Raw genomic sequence first — 16404 nt, forward strand, 5'->3', positions numbered from 1 at the left:
TATGCTCAATCTTATTACAGAGAATTATGTTCTTACATTAGAAAATCAATTATTAATAAAAATAGAGATGAGTTGTTGCAAAAACTAAATGATTCTCAATAGAAGAATCATTCATTAGAGAAATGCATCAAAGTATAATAGGCAAAACAAACTATTTTAGGTCTTTAAAATCAACAAAGAACTCTCAAGAATATTGAGAATCTCAAATGAGGAGTAGCTATAGTAAAATAATCCAAGCAACAAAGTAAATATTTTTGCTTAAGACATGTTGAATATAACTTTGCTTACAATAATATCTAAGTTATGATATTTATCTTATTTAGGTCTCTTCATCATCCAAATGTAGGCATCTTAGTTTTCACATCATCTTTTTCCCTCAACACTCCCGAATGATATTCTTGATGAGAAGAAAAAATTCAAAATAGTAAAGAGATTTGGATTCTTTCATTAAGCACCATTCTTTGGGTTTTGAGCTAGTGCAGGAAACTTTAGATAGTATTGGCATTAGTCAAGACAACTATGCATAAATTTTCTAGCTGATGCAATCAAATATGAAAAAAGGTCAAGCACGCAATTGTTTACTTCCAAGGCCATCTATGGTGAAGACTATCAGACAAAGAGTTAATGGTAAAGTGATGGAATTTTTGGGTGATCATTTCCATATCAAGGCTAGCTCTAAGATCAAGAAAAAAGAGATTATTCTTCAATGAATTTAACAACATTTTTCTTGATCTACCTATAGTGCAACATTTGATGATTAGATTCTATGATTCATCTTTAGAAGAGGCATAAGAAGTAGCCAATTTGTGATTAAATTTGATGAAAGTGTGCTTTTAAAGTGCACAAAATTAGAAAGAGTCTCCATTATCTTAATGAATAGAGCACATTCATCAAGTCATTACAATGATTCAATGCCATTGAGCTTTTGAAGTAGACATAGAGGATTTTGATATATTGTATTGGGTTTTCCATCAAAATTCAATACTTAATGTCATTAAGAGCCAACAAGCGAGAGAAGAGCTATTTGTTGAGGGATTTGGAAACTATAAGGTCGAATGGCACATAGTTGGAGACTTGAAGTGTAATGAAGCATATGTTTAGGAAGGAGTATATAAGCTAAGATGTAACAAAACTCATTACCTTTTTTGCATTAATCAAGTTCATCTTGAGGACTCCCAACTTGTGGACCTCCCACCTAGATTAAAGGTGAGTATCTAATCCCATCATTGAAAGAGGTGAGTTTCTTATTGATCATCCATTCCACAACTCCGTTGTAATCCATTCATGTGAAATCTGAGCATTAGCTATGGTTTTCGTAATCTTGGCTATTTTATATTTTCTTGAGCACTTCTTATATTTCTTGGTGATGAGAAATTGGCTTTATTTCATTAGTATCAAAGCTATATTTTAGATCCAACCAGTAGTTTTTTTAAGCTATGAATATGGTATCAGTGGTTAGGACATGTGACTATGGTTATAATCTTGGTTTTTATGTCTAGTCTGCTGTGGCTGGGGCAGATTACTACAGTTAATTGTGGTTACATTTGGAGCATTGAAAGAATTTCTTGGTAAAAATACAATGGTTTTGCCAAATTAGCAGGTTGTGGATTTTTGAAGCTCATTTTGATGGTACTAAAATGGAAGTACTAGGCTTTAATAGAGCCTAAAGTTTCCACTACTTTTCATGAATGAGGGTTTCCCCTTCTTCTTTAAGTTTCTTCTTCAACTCCATGGATGATTCCTACATGTGATCTCTCTCCCGTGACATTATCTCTTCCTCAAATCCCTAGAGATTGAATTGTTGTGACCCAAGGATCAAAAGGAGCACTAGATTGACTAGGGTTACAAGCCAAAAATTATGCTACACGGTCTCAAAATTTATGCATGTTCTCTAGTCTGCTACTCTTATGTTAGACGATCTATGGCTTCTAGACCTTGAAGCAAAGGATTAAGAGGAGGAAATGGCTTGTCATGGAGCTTCATATGCTCAATAAACAATAGGTTTAAATAGGAGGTGATCTACTACTGTTGGTGTGATTTTTGCCACTCTTGAAGGAGTATTTTCTAATCATGACCTACCTACCTATACTACTGCTCCTCCTTGCCAGATAGACTTTAGATACTTCAAATAGTCTTGATTGTCCTCCTCATTGATCATATAAGGTATTACTTCTCTCCTTCAACTCCATTTAAACCTTCTAGGATATGTAATGATTGGGTAGCCACCATAGTCCATTCAAGGCTTTAGCATGTTATTGAGTTCTATTATCATCTTAAAGAATGTGTTAACTCATTTGAGGACTCTATTGTATACATTGAAGCCTATGCTCTTCTATTGAAGCATTATTCTTCTCCCTTATTGCTATAATAAAGAGGGCAGCATGGTTCCTAAGTTGAATCCACATGTATATATGCTTATTTGAAGTGGTTTTTCTTCAAGAAGCTCCAAGAATCTTAGCTTTAACATCCAAGCATTATGGGATCATAATTTTTGCAATATTTTATGATTGGGAGGTGTTTTTATCTCTTGAAGAACCTAGACAACAGCAGAGCTTAAAATATTTCCCATTTCATTCAATTTGAAGGGGCTTTTTTCATCTAATGACTTCAAGGATTATGCTTAAGGATTAAATAAAAGCTCTTCATTGATATTGGACCACTTCTCCAAGATTGGGAGGAGATTACCATTGTGGACAATGGTATAGAGCAAGCACCACTCAAAGGCACCTAAAGCATTGGGGATTTATTAAAGCATTAATTAATCCTTACATGGTATCAATACTTCAACAAGCACTGAAGAGTATGGATCAATTTGAGATGGAGTATTTGATCTTGGGTCTCTATCAATATTATTTCTTAACATTCAACAGGTATACTTGATCATAAATTATGTAATCTATCTTCCATCCAATTGATTAGCATTCTCCACTTGCTATTGAAAAGAGAGATTAAGAGTCAATTACTCTCATGGAAAGAGCATATATGGCCTATCCTAGGACTGATTTGGATTGTGCTTGCACCTATTAATCTTTCCCATAGATTTCAATTATCTATTGGTGCTCAAATTGATCATTTCTATCCTTTTATGGCTAATATTGATCTTGACTTGTTTGGGTGATTCTTGATCATAAAAATTTGGAACATTTCTATCATGGTAAGTGGAAAAATATTGTAAATCAATAAGTCATTAGTAATGGGTAAATTATTATCTATTTTCCATCTTATTTGAGCCTTTTGTTCCCATCAAATCTTGCTTTCATTAAATGCACATCATACATGTTTGATTAGACTAGCATGTACTTGCCATGTCTATGATTTCCTATGAGGAAAAGCGGATGCCAAGTGAGATGTGAGACAAAAGAGACCTGACCCTCCCTCACATGGACAATCCCAAAAAGGGGTGCACAACCTAACTTAAGGAGGAATTTTTCACACCCCTCAAGTCCCAAGCCCATGTAGATGCCCGTCATGCCATTTTATCCCTCATATAAGTACAGCATTGTTGAGGATTGAAGATGGTTCCATTACAAAAAATTGAGCCTTATTTTTCATCCCTACAATGGATCTCATCTTGACCATAATTTAGCATGGATTTTATAGGTGGAATTCATCCTGATAAAGTCAAATAATATATTTTTCAAATAGTTTATAGGGCATTACAAGTTGTCACACGTACTTGCAAGTACTCCCATCACTTTTGATGACTTACTATAGGAGATACAAACTAGCTATAAGCCCATTGTAGTATTTCACAAGGTTTGCCAAAGGAGGAAGAAACACTTGCAGGCTACTTTACATGTATTAACAAAGTTAGAATTGGTTCTAAACAATTATAGATATGTTAAAGAACTTGATTCAAGAATAGATAAACATGATTCTAATGAAAAATAGATCTTATAGGTGGCTATAGGAATTTATAAAGTGTAGGTTTAGAGCTAGAAAACACCTCAAAGGGACAACAACACCTTATTTGAAACTTAATGAAAATTTTGTCCCTACTAGTCACTATGGATAGCAACTTTCAAGCATGGCTAAGAACAAGAGAAAGGACCACATTTTGGAAACAATCAATGAGAATGCCACATCCTATCAATCTGAACTTAATGGATCTAATATTGGTCTTAACCAACATCAAGATGACAAAGGTATAAGTGCAATTAATGCTTGGAATAGTCATCAAGAGCATGCAGAATTACATGTGTCTCAAGGTTCCCATGATTACCAACAACTATCTAAGGAGCCTAATAGCATGAACGCAGAACTTCTTGGGGGAACACACCTACTAAACAAGTTGATGGCAAAGATGGACAACATATTTGATGAGCTAGTCACTATTATCAAGGTTTTAGGCAATAAAATGCAAGAAAATTAATCTATTATTAATACCATTTCACCCCCAAATGACCCATATCCTACTCCACTTCTTAACCCAACTATTTCTTAGAACAAAGAGCCTTCAAAACTTAGAGATACACATCAGCTCAAGAATAAGTCTAGGCCTCAATTCAATCAAGAGAATGACTCTAGGCATGAAGAAGATACAAGAGTTGAAGAAGATGAACATGGGTGTGATCCCTTTTATAAGCCATTTTACACTTAAGCCACTACTATACCATGAAGAGTGGAGGTTAATCTTGAATATAGACATGATGGATGAAGACCTATGCATGATCAAGCACTAAGAGAGTGCTACTCACGTGAAAGGCCCTCCAATCATGGCATTGGCTAGTCATCTCCTCAAGGGTTTAGTAGCAACCATAATGGGTAGCCCTATCACAAGCAAATTTCATGGAAGAAAGAGTCTTAATGACAACAATTATATGAACATCCCAATTCTAGTCCATTACCTTACAATGATAGGGAGTATAAAGAGAAATTTATTATTACAAATTTCAAGGGAGATAATTCTTCACCTACAAAATGGGAAGAATGGATCGATAAACTTAAAATGTACTTTACACTCTACCCTAGAAGTGATGAAGCCTAGATTTATTACGCAGCCCTTCACCTTGAGGTTATGCCCACACTTGGTGGAGATATATGCAAAAGATTAGGAAATGTATGATACTTGGGATGAATTCAAGTGGGTCATGCTTGATGTGTTTGTATCTCCCATGGAAAAGGAAAATTTGCAAAGAAAATGGTATGACTTGAAGCCAAGGGGAGTGTTTGTATGAGAATATTCTAACATATTTCTAAGTATATTTATGGGCTTGACTTACATCTTTCTTCAGATGTTAGAACAATGCAATCCAAAGGATATATATGAAGCAATTCAGCTTGCTGAAAGATATAGTCAAAGTATCTTCATGTTAGCATAAAATTGTGGGAAGCTTACCTTCAAATAAATCTTCAAGGCTGGGTCATAAATTCAGCCAACAAAGGGAGCCATTTAGATAAGAAAGAAGGTTCCAAATTTATTAAAGCAAAGTTCCCATGTTTCCTATAGTTCATGGTACAAATAGGGAATAAATCCAAGGACTAATGCTAAAATTAGATCAGATTTTAAAAGGATATATTTTGGAGGAAAACCTACAACCAATAATACACAAGGAAAGCATGTATCTAATGATAAGTTAAAAGAGATATACACCAAAGACTTGTGCTTCAATTATGAAGAGAAGTAGAGCTCGAATCATAAGGCTAAGTGCAAGTTAAAGAGTGCTAAGATCAGCATGATCATAGAATATGAATTGGATGAGGAAGAATGTAGTTAAGGATCATGCTAATAATGGATGAGCTCAAAACAAAAAAGCCAAAGTTTGGGAAACACTAGATAATATATATTTTTAATGTGATAAATTGATTGAAAATATAAGGATCTCAAAGACATCAAAGACCAATTGAACCTTTTCAAAAAGGCAATGACAAAATCTTGGGGCAATCAGTACTACATTTACTATATGGTAATAACAAGTCAATATTGTTATTTTTTTAATTATCTAACTCATATAATATTTTTAACTAAATCTCTTAATTTTTTAATTATGCAACATTTTTTATACAACCGTGCTTCATATTTCATCAAAAAATGTGGAAACCTATCTATTTGGTCAACCCAAGGCATGGAAAAATTACATTATCACAAGCAAAAAAAAAAAAAGACACACAAGACATGGAGGAGAAAGAGTCAAAGCAAATAGTTTACTAGAGGTCTTTCAATTGTTCTATAGTCAAATTTGGTATAAATTTAAGCTTAAACATAGAACCACATGATGTAATATATCATCTTTGGCAAAAACCATACAAATCGGTACCAAAAGAAGAAAAGAGAGATATCTAAACTCTTGTGCAAAAAAGTAGTGATTTTCAGAATGGTTATAAACTAAACAAAGAGAATGAAAATGATGGGTTTCAAGAAACCCTTGATTCTTTAAGATCCTTCAATCTAATTCTATTGCAGACGAATCTTTGGTCTCATCCCACTCAATAAGGCCTTTACATTTTAAAAACTCTGGCTTTCTATAGTTTGGGAGAAGCTTCACATCATTTGTGTCTCCTACATGGGAGAGTAAATAGGAGCTAAGAACTCCAAACCATTATAGCTTCTTCTCTACCAAAATTATCTTCACTCCTCTATTGAAAACTTCAAATCCAATGACTTTGGATATAGCTTTTAAATCCATCATTGGTAAACTTGGAGAGCTTGAGAATCTCCATGATAAATTGTACTAGTTTGATTATTCAAACTTCCAATATAGTGGCCAAGGCCTTGACTTTTCCCAAGCTTTAGTGGCCTAGAGCCCCTGGTACTTCCAAGAAAGTTATCAAAGTCTTCAATTTCAATCTACATTTTTAAAAAAAAGTTTTTATTGTTAATAGATGAAAATATTAAAGTCATTTATCCATTAAACTCTAGTATTAATCTTATGGAAATCTTGGAAATATATTGCATATCTTTAAATTTTCATCGTGTTGTAAAGATTTATTGAGTTCTTTGGCCAAACTTCTTCTTTGATGGAGACTTCAATGTTTCTTCATAACCCATGCCCTTAATGCCAAGTCTTTTTTTGACCTCTAAGAACTCTTCTTCTCTAGGTAGTCCCTTCTTTTCATATTCCACAATTTGATCAATACATATATGCAAGGCTATGGAGCTAGCTTGAAAATTCTCCCCCTCAATATCTAGAGCTACTCATGAGCATAGTTTATAATTTATGAATTCCTTGTCAATGTGGCCCCATGTTGCTAAGATGGCTGGGTAGTAATCTTTTGTAAGGTAAAAATTATTGAATATAATTGAGAAATATATATCTTTTCTTATTGATAAGGTAGGTACGAAATGTAGGGATACAATCAAGAGGGCCTTCTTTGGTCTCTTACTCAATTCTATATCCTTTTCTTTTAGAAACCTTTATGATGTTATGACTCTTAAACACACCAAAATCAAAACATTGCACCAACTAGTTCACAATATCATCTTGCAACATCTCTGCTTTCTCTTCAACCTCTTGATCAATGCATCCAACATCTTCTCTCGTCTCTCATGCACTCTCTCTGAAGAAGAATCTTCCATATATTGGAGGTACATAAGTAATCCTATGTCTTTTTGGATCAAACGACAGCATTATTAGTCCTTATGAAAAAGCTAGTTTGTTTCATGCTTTCTAAATTTCTCATCAATAAGACAAAACCTGATACTCAAAGTTGTCTTGAGAGCATTAGTTGCTTGGATCACATCATTAAAATAAATGTAATTATCAACTGTGAGACCCCCTGCATGTCTAGCATAAATTTTCTTGTACATCTGTTACTCTTCAAGATCCCCCAAGAGCTCTTGAAATCAAAAGGAATATTTAGCATATCCCTAATGTATAGACTCGGATGAGTTTCATGTCTTCTAAAGAAAAGCAAAGAGTCTATTATCACAATTGCCTTATGATTCCTCTCGCCCCATTCCCTCAAGGGATATCTTCAATGACATTCTAATCTTGCAAAAACAAACAACTATAAAAAAGAAACTCAAATGAACAATAAATTTTGATCAATTCAATGGATGATGCAAACTACAGTCCTTGATATATGAAAATGTGAAAAAGAATGTAGCCACAAGAGAAGGTCAACATGAAACTCTTGTTTTATGTTGATCATGTTGATAGCCCCCTAAAGTAGTTCACTAACCATTAATTTGTATGAAATGTGAAAACTTCTCAAATAAACATAATCATGGTCAAAAAAGTCATGTTTCATAAGACAATGAGACAAAAAATGAGATGGATTGATCACTTATTACGGGGTTTGATTTGATCATGGATATTATGCTTTTTCTTGCAATAGGGCATAAGAGGACTTTGCTTAGCTTTGATGGAGATATGAGAAGATTATGTTTGGAAACGAAAGGCTTATGTGAGATCTTGCTCTTAAATGACTTTTTTTTAAAAAAAGCATTTAATAATAGATTCAGGGTTCTTGGAACTTGTGTTGAAAATGTTTTTTTTAATGAGAGTTATTATTCTTTGCTTTCTCAAAAGCAACTTTTCACACATGATGCTATTTTTGGGGTCTTAAAAAGTATTTACTTAGAGTATGTGCAATCAAGCACTACAAAATTTAATAATTTTAATGCTATTTTTTAAAGCTAAGATAAACTCTAACATTTTAATCTAGCCTTTCTAGTAAAAGATCATTTTAATTCAATCTTTCTAGGAGAAGTTGATTTTGAATCCAACAAGCTCTTCATTTCCAGAGCAAGATTCAACCCTCCATGGAAAAACTTCATTAATCACAAGGTACGGGCCAAAAAACCTACTCTTCTTAGTTTTTTGAACCAAACATTTTGTGTGAAACACGATTGGAGTGTTTTGTCTCATTTCTTGGCTAGCATATTGAGTTGCATACAGTGCTAGAGTATGTGTGCACCTTTATCGTATGAAACATGTTATTTGGTTTTGCTTCTTCACGAAGTCTTTTATTTATGTTTCATATGTTTATGGTTTCTTTTCTACTTGCATTTTGCAATTTAGTAACGTGAAATACAAATAAATAAGTTGCTTGATTTCACTTTAATTGCATTCTTTTCGTGTTTCATATGTTTTAGGTTCAAACTTGGTTGATTGATGTCATGTGAAACATGATTTTAGAGACCTCTACTTGCTATAGGATATTGTTTTCATGTTTCATATGTCGATGTGGATATGAAGATTTATGGATTATATTGCCTCATCTTTTTTTTGCAATTGGTGAGTTAAGCTATGGCTATAACAAAAGCTACTATAAGGAAACAAAATGTTTATCCTAAGAATGTCGCTCAGAAGATTCATTAGTCCTCCAAGCCATCCAAGCCACCAAAAAAGCATAAGAGGATATTTTCAAAGCTATGAGATATCTTAGAAATATCAGAAAAGTAATGAAGGCTCTTGATAATGCAGTTCTAAAGCTACCATTTCAAAGGGTGGTCAAGAGATATGTGATAGCTATAGTCTCAATAGTTTCAAGTGGACAAGAAATGCCCTCAATTGCATCCAGGAGACTATAGAGGATTTCTTGATTGAGTTTTTCCAGACGATTTCTTGATTGAGTTTTTCTAGGTTGCATACATTTATGCTACCCATTCACATAGGGTAACACTTATGGATAAGGATATGCTTATCATAAGAAGGTTGAGATATAGTTTTTCCAATATATTAGAGCCAGTTACTCCTACAGAGATGAGATGATATACAATATTCTAAATGTGCTGCCATACAAGAAAAAAAGGGGGAAAAAGTCCTAAAGTAGAAGATATCACACATGAGAGAGATATAAGAGAAGGAGAAAAAGACTACAATGAAACAATCAAAGAAATGGAGGGAGCACAAGAGGAGAAGAAAAAGAAGCATAGCAACTAGGAGCACTATAGGATGAGCTTTTTGACATGCTTAAGGGGTTAACCCAACGAGTTTCAATCTGTATTGATTCTTTCTTTTGGTGACATAGATAAGAGAAATAATGTTGTTACCTTAGACGCAATATGTATTTAGATCCTCAAAGATAAAAGGCGAGAAGTAAATGACTCTATTCTTCTTGCTAGATTGAGGTATAACATATCCAAATTTATTTATTATTAAGAATTATATTTTTCTAATTTTTTTTCTATATACTCATCATCTTACTACTTTTACTAGATAAGTGATGTGTGAATTTCCTTTCAATATACAATTAAAAACCAAGATTCTTGAACCTTTAATCTCCCATTACATGAGGCTAACTGAAGCAAACAGATTTGGCCATTGGCTTAGTTGAATTGATTTTGATAGTGTAGGGATTATTTTGATTCCTTTCCATGAAAAATAAGTATTTTTTTGTTTTAAATGTTTGTATTATATTAAATTATTTTCCTATACTTATTTTTAGATTTCATTAGAGCCTAAACATTGTAAATTGCATTGAGCAATGATTTGTGATCAATCATTTGAAAGGAGTCTATGAAAATGCTAAGATATAAAAGACTTCTTGATCATTTGAGCTTTTATTTATTGTAAGTACTCTTAATTTTATCCTTTTTTATATAGAGATATAAAAAGATTAATTAAAGTGTTGTAAAAAAAGTCTCTTATGTCTTATGATCTACTTGCAAAATGGAGTATAGAAAAATTATAGTAGGTTTTTTATCAAAATATATCAAGATATTTGATTTCATAAACCACCATAAATAAGTCATATAATATTACTTTATATTGTTGGTTGTAGAGCCCTCATCAAGATGATAGTCATTATTGTGGTTGGAGGGTGATTGTAAATGCCAAGAGATTGGTTAAGTTTATTTATCTTAATGACGGATAAACTTATAAAGGTAATATGAAAGATGTTTGACATGAATACAATATTTTACTCAAAAGATAGCACTAGACTAATATATTTTTCTTTCAAATGTATGACAAGCTTCCAAGAATTGTTACAATAGTGAGTAAAATAGCACTAAACTAATATATTTTTCTTTCAAATGTATGACAAGTTTCCAAGGATTGTTACAATAGTGAGTATATTTGGTATATCTGAGCAAAGCTTTTCAAGTACAAAACTATTAATTGCATACAAGAAGAACAAGGAGATAAGGAGGGCATAGAAAGTGTGGAAGTAAAAAAGGAAGGAGAGATACCCTCAACACGTAATGTAATCAATGCATCAAAGAAAGGAAAAAATTTCCTAAAAAGGATGTTCCTCACAAAAAGAAATAGCTTTTGTATATTGTCTTGTAAGACCTCATATATGTAGATTATGAAGAAAGAAAATACAAATTTGTTGCAATATCTAAACTTATATTTTATTAAAAGTAAAGAGATCTTTTTTTCAATATCCTTGCACTTTATATTTTTTTCTCTCCTCTTTGAAATCTAAAAAATTTTGGCATAGATTTTTAACATTCAAAAATTGGAATCAAACATACATCTACTACATATAACTCGATGTACAAACATATCCATTTGTGGTTAATTTGGAATGCAAATAAACATGGAATTCGATATCTTCATTCTATAAATCCATTCTTACTTGATGATTTTCTAACCTTTGGTATCATATTAATGTCCGTATTGAATCAAATATCAAGATTCACTACATGATCTTTGCTAAAATCCTCAAGTTTTTTATCCAAAGCAACTAGACTACCACTGACATAATGCCATCTACTATAATAAAAGCTAAGTATGAGATTTTGAGTAGCAAGCATGTATTTACAAGCAATAGATTCTTGATCTATTTTATAAGTTGTCTTACCTTCTATTTTGGTATTCAAACCTTCATCGACAAATTATAGTATATGATCATATGCTAGCCTCTTCATTGACAGTATGGTCTTTGATCTTCTTATCTCAACATTGAAAAAGAAATCAATAAATATATTAATAGAAGTAATCTTGCTTAGTCTACTTGAGATATTAGGTTTTAATGCTCTATATATCTTAGAAAATATTTTACATCTATAGCTCTCGCTAATATTGGTTAGACTTGACAAAGACCACTTAAGACTTGTAAAATCAAGAAAATAAAGAAGAGATATTGCTCCTCATTGGCCATGCTACATAGGGATAATATAAGAATGATCATTAAAAAATATTACATTCTCTGCAAGTTGTGTTTTTCTCCTACCTTTGTACATTTCTTCTCCGATCAAACCATGCATAATACCAATAACATCAATAATAGACTCAACAAGTTGTCATTCCTCAAGATCAAAAGGATAGATATCTACAAATAAAATTCAAAGTTTTCATCATATAACCTAATACCAAGTTCAATTAAAAAAGTATTGAGAATAAAACACTTATAATTTGGTCTATGCAATGGAAGATAAGAAACCATCTATTTGGAATGCATTAGACATAGATATAGATGTGATCTTAGTCCATGAGCACCTTGTTGAAGGTCGAAATTGTATATCCATGGCAAAGAGAGGGGAAGAGAGAAAAAAGCCACTACCAATGAAGGAAAGAGATAAGAAAAACAAAACAAGAGAGGAAAAAAGATAAACACTAAGCTTTTTAATAAGTTGAATTTAGATTCAATTGTTATTATCATACAATCTCATATGTGTCATATTAACGAATTTTGATATTTTAACTTACCAAAATATAAACCTTTTAAAAATTCTATAAAATGATTTTATTTCTTAAATTGTTTTCTCTCTCTAGGATCTCTTACAGGGCATTTTCAAGACCTCAAAACTCCCCTAATGGCTTTTGCTTCTTCTTTTGCTGCAAGCCAATCCATGGCTTCTTGGATTTTGTCCATTTTCCCTATCAGTTCTTCATTCTACACTATGAGGAGTTTGTTTTGCCTTTGCAAGCTAATTAGCTCCTGATGCTCTATTGGGGTAGGCAGCACAAACACGAGGGAGATTAGGTGAAGTAAGCCCTTGCCCTTGCCTTCTACCACTAGGGGTGGAATGTTGTCTGGCACTTGGGCACTAGTTCTTGGGTGTTCTTCTTTAAGAGGGCTCATGGCAACCAACTCCTCCTCCCTGGAGGGCTACTCTTTTGACATGCCTTCTACCACTAGGGGTGGAATGTTGTCTAGCACTTGGGCACTAGTTCTTGGGCGTTCTTCTTTAAGAGGGCTCATGGCAACCAACTCCTCCTCCCTGGAGGGTTACTCTTTTGACATGCGGATGGCCCTAGCTATGTCCTCATCTCCTCTCTTTCTAAGCTCCTCAGCTTCTTCATCTACCTTTCTCTTTCTCTCCTCTTCAGCCTTCTTGGACTCCGTTTGCGCCTTGAGGAAGTTGGATTTCTCTTTCTTCCTTCTTTCTTCTTCCACCTTCTTTTGGGGAGTTGTCTCCTTCTTTTTCTTAGCCCCTCCTTGGCTAGATTGTGCCTCGCGCTCTCCTTCCTCACTCAGCATTCTCTTGTTGGATTGTGCTTGCTCATGGAAAGGTGACACGTTGGGTGTCTCCCTAACTTTTTCTTCGCTTTGCACCTCTCCTACTACCTCCTGGATTATGGCCATCAATAACCCACCAAAACCTATGGTTGAGGTTTTGGAGGATGACTTCTTCCTTTCCTGGCTGAAGACTCTCCTCCTGCTAGTCCTCACCTCTAGCCAGTGCTTTTGCTGAAGTTTCTATCGTCTTTTGCATGAAGCCATTCAAGTTCACTTTGTCCAAGGATTTGGCTGCAATGCTTTCCAGCATAGGTACATTGATATGGCTCATTAGTGCATTGTACATGTGATTGGAAAACAAGGCATGCACTATCTTCACTTGTAGCTGGACTTCTGGATCTGAGATGTTGGCAAGGCTAATGCCATTGTTGGTAGGGACTAGAATCTTAACCATTCCTAGCATATCATACACATCCCTTCTACTCCATCTCTCAATCTTGTTGGACAGGCCCAATGCTCTCTCCACCAACTCAAGGCTCAACTCGACCTTCACTTGGTGGGTTTCCTCTTCTTGTCACACTATTACTTTTAGTGTCGTAGTTCCTATTGAAGGATCGAAGGAATTCTGCACACTTTTCATAATCCACGGCGGCTTGCCTGACTTTCTCCAAATACTTCTGCAGATTGCATTGCTTCACCATTTGTTTTACTACTTATTCTTCCATGGCTACATCCTTCACGTTCAAGACATGCCTAAACTTGAATTGGTTGAAGGCCCTTGTCTCTACTGGCAAGATATACTTAGCTTATTTCTCTTCAATGGAAGTTTGTTGCTTTTCTCCTGACCTACCATTGTGTGTCCTTGTCATAACACCAAAACTCACCATTAGTTTTCTTAAATGAATCCTTGTAGAAAGATGAGTACAGAATGATTGTGCACTTGTAGGAACATGAAATGCTTAAGTACAAAAAGAGAATTTTTCTTTAAGAAATCCAGACAATCCAATAAAAATCCATGAAATTTTTCTTAAAGTATGTTTTTCCACCTCACCCTCTCCTCCCTTGGAAATGAGAAGAATCCTTCCTAGGATTAGAGGGTGAAGGGTTAAGGGCAGTCATTGTGCATTAATGGTGTTTAACTTCTGCATAAGCCAAGTATAGAAGTGTGGCTTGTATTCCAAGTGGGCATGGCAGTCCATATCAAAAGTCAAATGATGATGCATGTTATGTAGGTCAGGACATCTGTTAGAATGTCACTAGAGGCAATTCAGCTATCAGTATTTAATTCCTCCTCAATTAGGACATAGTCAAGGTAGGGATGGGAGAGTTCGCGGTTATCTAGAGTGACTACGAGTGATGGCTAAGACTCTAAATGAGGTAGGAACCGCATAATTTGTATCATACTCTAAGGTTTTGATTGCATGTCTTTGCTCAGCATTGGTCATGATGTGTCAGCCCTTTTGTTCCCATTGGAGTCAAAGAGCATACCATTTATGCAAGAAGGTAGACTCGGTGTTGATTAGGGCCTTTAACGCTTCAATTTCCTAGGTCGTGTGGTAGAGATCATACACATGTCATAAGATGTAATAAGTCATTGTTTGCACGCTTTCTCGCAAGAGATCTCATTGTCAATTAATTCTTCAGCTACCGTGGGCACCTTAAAGAATACAAATTCAGATTCCTCCCATGAGCAAGGTATCGTGTGCACTTGAGTTGCTAAAGGCTCATCTAAAAGACCTAAGTCTAATCGTTCATAGATCTTACCAAACATGGTGAACGTAGCATGTAAGTGTCAAATGCAAGTAACCAAGTCATCCCCCGTATTCTTAGCTAATTCTGAGGCCAAGGTAAGGATAGATCGTTGCTTGTACATGGGTTTAAGGCCGGCAGGAGGTTGGGGTTTGACTGGGTTGGAGAGTTTAGTAGATAATGGCTGCGGCTTCTGCAGAGTTGGCATTGCCAGTTCCAATTCTTGGGAAATGGGCGTGGTTTGCAATTTTATCTTTGTGTTGCTAGATGCTTGTGAGGCTCGTGAAACACTAACAGTGCTAGGTTGAGACCGTTTGGAGGAAGTAAGCTATGTGTTCAATGGGTAGACTTGTCAAGGCTTTGTAGGCATAGTGGGTTTAGGCTCTATTGGCTTCGCAACTTGAGTCATTTGTGGCTTCAGCTCCTTAACTGTTGCGATGGCATATTTAGACAAGTTTGAGGGTTGCGCTTGAGCAGTGCCCTTGGCAGTCTTGGCTTTAGGCACCCACATCCAGGCATTTCCCTCACAATAGCCTTGTGCTTGTAATAGGGTTTTGGGAACCCATTGCGGCTTAATCGTGTGTCATTGCCTATAGTGTCTTTTTTGCCTCTTGGGTCTTGAGTATGAATTTCTAGCATTGCAAGATCATGTCTGCAAATTTCTAGGTGGTGGTCCTAGGTGTTTAGGTACCCATTTGAATTTGGGCTCGTTGGCTTTGATGGCCTTCTCAATCACGCGCTAGCATTGAAACTTGGTGGGTTGTGACAAGTCATGACCCCCCTCCTTAGACTTGGTTGTAGATTTCTCTATTAGTGGCTTTGCAGGCTTTTGTGTGGTTGTGTTGCCCTTGCTAAAAGTTGTCACTATGCATACATTGCCAATGCAAGGTGAATGCACTGTGATTCGTAATCAACATTGCAATGCGTTTTCTTCTTAAACGTGCATCCTAACAGCTTATCCTTACCAGCATCCTATGTGTTTGGCAACACATAAAAGATCATGGGTATGCTCTCAAACTCAATAGAGACTACGACTTTGCACTTTCCCAAAAGCGATTGACCCCCAAATGGGCTCAGTTTAGTATTTGTGGGTTGTTGCAATTGACCAATTCCAATCCAATGATAGTGAGTTAGGATATTAAAATCAACTCCCTCATCTATCAAGGCATCAAAGGTATGCATTTGTGGGGCAGTGACTGTTATGTATAGGTAAGCAGATGCAGGAGGGTAATACTTCTTTATGCAGCTACCATTGAAGAAGCCTATGCCCTGCCATCTAGGGTTTCAAGCTCAACATTACTAGTTCAGTTGATGGTGCGGACTTTGAAAGGCCCTAATCCCTTGACGTGCTTGTCAAAC

The sequence above is a fragment of the Lygodium microphyllum genome, chromosome 9 (genome assembly GCF_053477565.2).
Source record: "Lygodium microphyllum isolate KBCC chromosome 9, Lygodium_microphyllum_v1.1.10, whole genome shotgun sequence".
Classification (NCBI taxonomy): domain Eukaryota; kingdom Viridiplantae; phylum Streptophyta; class Polypodiopsida; order Schizaeales; family Lygodiaceae; genus Lygodium; species Lygodium microphyllum.